Consider the following 5244-nt stretch of genomic DNA (forward strand, 5'->3'; position numbering starts at 1 on the left):
GGGAGAAGCAGACTCCCTGCTGAGCAGGGAGCCCAATGCGGGACTCGATCCCGGGACTCCAGGATCATGACCTGAGCCGAAGGCAGTCGCTTAACCAACTGAGCCACTCAGGCGCTTAAATTAAATAAAAAAAAAAAAAAAAGATTTTAAAAGAGGGGAAAAAAGTTTTGCCTCTCCCTAATCAGTAATGATGTTGAGAAATTGTTCATGTGTGTTTGTGTGTGTGTGTGGGGGGTGGGGCAGAGAGAGAGGGAGAGAGAATCTTAAGCAGGTTTCATGCCCAGTGTGGAGCTTGATGTGGGGCTTGATCTGAGATCATAACCTCAGCTGAAATCAAGAGTCGGATGTTTAACTGACTGAGACACCCAGGTGCCCCTAAAGATTTTATTTCTAAGTTATCTCTGCACCCAATGTGAAGCTCAAACTCACAACCCCAAGATCAAGAGTCACATGCTCTACTGACTGAGCCAGCCAGGCACCCTTGTATATCTTCTTTTACGAAGTATTGATTAACTCTTTTGCCCATTTTTATTGGGTTGCTTATCTTTGTTCTCAAGTTGCAGAAGTTCTTCTATCCTGGATATGAGATCTTTGTCAAATATATATATACACACAATATATATATGTATATATACACATTTGTTTATATATATGCACACAATATATACATTCTCTCTCTCCATACGTGTATGTATATATACACACACATATATATAGTAAATGTTCTTTTCCTCAGTCTGTGGCTTTTTTTAAAAATTGAGGTATCATTGACATACAAGATTATATTAGTTTCAGGTGTATGGCATAATGATTTGATATTTGTATATACTGCAAAATGCTTACCACAATAAGTCTAGTTAACATCTATCACCACAGAGTTACAGGTTTTTTTTCTTGTTAAGATAACTTTTTTTTAAAGATTTTATTTATTCATTTGAGAGAGAAAAAACAGAGGGAGAGGGACAAACAGACTCCCCGCTGAGTATGGAGCCTGACACGGGGCTCAATCCCAGGACCCAGAGATCATGACCTGAGCTGGTCAGACCCTTAACCAACTGGGCCACCTAGTGACCCCTTGTTAACAGAACTTTTAAGATTTACTCTCTTAGCAACTTTCAAACACGCTGTACAGTATTGTTGACTATGGTCACCACGCTGGAAAATATGGAACAATTCACGTATTTGTGTGTCATGTTGGTAAGGGGGCCATGCTAATCTTTTCTGTATTGTTCCATTTTAGTATACGTGCTGCCGAAGTGAGCAGCCCAGCTGACTTTTAAAAATGCTGTCTTTTGATGAACAGACGGTTTTAATTTGGATGAAGTCCATTCTATCAAACTTTTATACTTAGTGTTTTCTCTGTCCTAAGACATCTTTGTCAACTCCAAGGTCACAAAATAATTCTCATGGGTTTTCTTCTACAAGCTTTACAGTTTTAGCTTTAGTTTTTGTTTAGGTCTGTGATCCATCCTGTGTGGGTGTGTGTTGTCTATAATTTTAGATAAGGGTCAAGATTCCTTTTTTCCCCCATTGAAGATGCATTTCCTTTCTGCACTGAATTATTTTGTACATTAAAAAAATCAATACCTTGTGTAAACCTGTGCCTATTTCTGGCTTCTTTATTATTCTGTTTCATTGATCTATTTGTCTCTTCTTACACTAAAACCACATTGTCTTGATTACTGTAACTTTATAGTCCTTCAAGACAGTAAGTCTTGAAATCAGATAATGTAAACCTAGTTTGTCTAAGTGTGTACCTCTGCTCCCTTTTGGTTCCATTTGTATGGAATATCTTTTTCCATTCCTTCACTTTTAGCTTACGTGTATCCTTAAAGTAGAAGTGAGTCTCTGTTAAGCAGCATATACTTGGGTCGGTGTTTGTTTTTTTTTTTTTTTGGTCCATTTAGTCAATGTCTTTTGATTGGAGAATTTAATCCATTTACATTTAAAGTACTTACTGACAGGTAAGGATTTACTAACGTCATCTTATTAATTATTTTCTGGTTCTTTTGTAGTTCTTTTGTTCCTTTCTTCTCTTGCTGTCTTTCTTTGATGTTTTGGATGTTTTTCCATAGGGTTATGCTTTTTTTTTTTTTTAATTTTTTTAGGGACGCCTGGGTGGCTCAGTCAGTTAAGCGTCTGCCTTTGGCTCAGGTCATGATCCCAGGGTCCTGGGATCAAGTCCTGCATCGGGCTCCTTGCTCGGCAAGAGCCTGCTTCTTCCTCTGCCTGCTCTGCCTGCCACTTGCCCTGCTTGTGCTCTCTCTCTCTCTCTGATAAAAAAATTAATAAAATCTTCTTTTAAAAAAAGATTTTTAAAAAGTAATCTCTATACCTGATATGGGGCTCAAATTTACAACCCCGAGATTAAGAGTCCCACATTCTACCGACTGAGCCAGCCAAGTGCCCCTACAGTGGTATTCTTTGATTTCCTTTTTTCTTTTGTGTATTTACTGTAGGTTTGTGCCTTGTGGTTATCATGAGGCTTACATAAAACATCTTATAGTCTATTTTAAGTTGATAACTTCAATTGCATACACAACCTACCCTTTTCTCTTCACCCCAGTTTTGTTTTTGATGTCATAATTTACATCTTTTTATATTGTGTATTCATTGACAAGTTATTGTAGTTATAGTGATTTTTTAAAAAAGATTTATCTATTTATTTTAGAAAGAGAGAGAGGACGTGCATGAGTGGGGAGAGGGGCAGAGGGAGAGAATCTTCAAGCAGACTCTGTGCTGAGCACAGAGCCCAAGGTGGGGCTTGATCTCACAACCCATGAGATCATGACCTAAGCCGAAACCAAGAGTCCGACACTCAACTGACTGAGCCACCCACGTGCCCCACTATAGTGATTTTTAGTACTTTTGTCCTTTAATCTTCGTACTAGAGTTAAGTGATTAACACACCACCAGATTACAATATTAGAGTATTCTGAATTTGATTATATACTTACCTTTACCAGTGTGCTTTATATTTTCATATGTTTTCTGTTATTAATTAGCCTCTTTTCATTTCAGCTTGAAGAACTCTTTTTGGCATTTCTTGTAAGACAGGTCTCGTGGTAAGAGAGATGAACTGTCAGCTTTTGTCTGGGAAAATCTTTTTCTCCTCTTCATTTCTAAAGGACAGCTTTATTCTTGGTTGACTTTTTCTTTTGGCACTTTGAATATATCATCCCTTTGAATATATCACTTTCTCATGGCTTGTTCTGCTGAGAAATCTACTGATAGCCTTATGGGGATTCCCTTGTATGTGAGAAAATTTTGCACTTATTGCTTTTAAAAGTCTTTATCTTTTTTTTAAGGTTTTATTTATTTGAGAGAGAGAGACAGAAATAGTGACAGAGAGCATGAGTGGGAAGGAGAGGGAGAAGCAGGCTCCCCGATGAGCAGAGAGCACAATATGGGGCTCGATCCCAGGACCCTGGGATCATGACCTGAACCAAAGGCAGATGCCAACTGACTGAGCCACCCAGGTGCCCCTAAAAGTCTTTATCTTTGATTTTAGACAGTTTTACTATAATATGTCTTTGATAAGATTTCTTTGGATTGAATCTGGGGGCTTATGAGTGTCATGAACTGGATGTCCAAATTTTTTCCCATGTTTGTATATTCTCAGCTATTCTTTCTTCATTTTTTTTTTTTATTATTGAAGTATAGTTGGCATACAGTTTACATTAGTTTCAGGTATTCAGCTAATACTTCTTTAAATAAGCTTTCTGCCCCTTTCTCTCTCTGTAAGCCCTGCTAAAGATGCTGAGGCTTTCTTGGAGCTTTTCTATATATACACCAGCTCCATACTTCTTGTTCCTTCTTGAGGGGATCCTTAAGATTGTATGTCTTCTCTCAGTCTTCCAAAGCCAGGCTGGATTCTGATAGCCAACCATTTGCTTCCCCTGAGGGCAATGCTGAACGCTCAAATTTGTGTGCTTTCTCAGCTCCATAGAATCAGCTGGCTTTCTATGCATACTCACTAACCATCTGCAAAGGCTCCTACTTGCCACCCTCAGGGGCCTACACAGGGAGCCAGCCATAGATAAGGGAGTATGCGGGTGATTAGCACAGAGTACTAGGGATGTCCATATGCCAGTTGGGAAGTCTGCAGGTGAGGCATCCTCAGTGGCTGGCTTCCTGATGGAGTCTGGTTAGAAGGACCCATGTTCCTTTGATACATTTTGAGCCCTACCTGCTATTCTCTTAGCCCCTCCCCACTCCTCAGTCATGAGGCTTACCTCAGTGTTCTGGAAGGTGTGACAAATGCACTTTAGTGACACCTGGGGCGGCTGTGACTCTAATTGGCTACTCACATTAACCAGGTGGGTTTTCAGAAGACAGGAGCAGGCAGAGAGGTAGGGAGGATCCCACCTAGTGTCTACAGTCTTGGGTCAAGTGTCTTTTGCATGGTTCAGAAATAAGAACAGCGCTAAGAACTTCTGCAGTGGCCACTCCTCAGCCATATGATGTGGCCTTGAGTCCCTCAGGGGCAGAAGACAGGAGAGCACTTGAGCCCATTGTAGTCTGAGATGGGGGCCCCAGCTGGTCCTGGGAGCCTCATGGAGTTCCCCGAGCATTGTATAGATGGGTCAGCAATTCAACTCTTCTAATATTATCATTGGTAGCAATTTGGTGTATATAACTTTCTCCCCCTTTATGTGCATTTACAATATATATGTATAATTATGTATCTTGATGGTTTTATTTAGATTAATGGGATCATAAAGATCTTTAACTTTTTCACTTATAAATATATCTTGGATACACTGCTTCATCAGTACCTATAGATCAAATTCATTATTTAAAAAAATTTTTTATTTTTAAATTTACTTAACAAGTTCTATGCCCAACATGGGGCCTGAACTCATGACCCTGAGATGAAAAGTCACATGCTCTACAGACAGAGCCAGCCAGGTGCGCCTAAATTAATTATTTTTTTAACAGTTGTAATTTGTTAGTATTCTCTGAGTATTAATAGACTGTTAACCATTAAATCAATCCTCAATTTTACCAACTGGTGATATTATCAATGACTGGTTATCTTTCTACACCTTTACATCAATGGGCCAGTATTTCTGGTGTCTTGCTTTTGTATTCAGGGCTTTGACCATTTCCAGCAGAAAAGAAGGACCATCACTTTTGTCTTTTCCTTGGAGGGAGCCCCACTATTGGGAGCCATCCTTGTGCCTGAGTCATAACTGCCCTTATGACATCGTAGGTCTCTCTATTCACTCTATCTACCCATCC

At 39.5% G+C, this 5244-nt stretch overlaps 1 non-coding gene across 1 annotated transcript; it reads right to left on the reverse strand.

Moving 5' to 3' along the window:
* Positions 1-1158: 1158 nt before the first annotated feature.
* LOC114225137 (U6 spliceosomal RNA) lies at positions 1159-1264 on the reverse strand. Its single transcript, XR_003612510.2, has one exon. It is a non-coding gene; the product is annotated as a U6 spliceosomal RNA (small nuclear RNA).
* Between the last annotated feature and the right edge of the window lie 3980 nt (positions 1265-5244).

The sequence above is a fragment of the Eumetopias jubatus genome, unplaced genomic scaffold (genome assembly GCF_037043125.1).
Source record: "Eumetopias jubatus isolate StellerSeaLion01/CBP00866 unplaced genomic scaffold, mEumJub1_p1.0 scaffold_1, whole genome shotgun sequence".
NCBI lineage: Eukaryota > Metazoa > Chordata > Mammalia > Carnivora > Otariidae > Eumetopias > Eumetopias jubatus.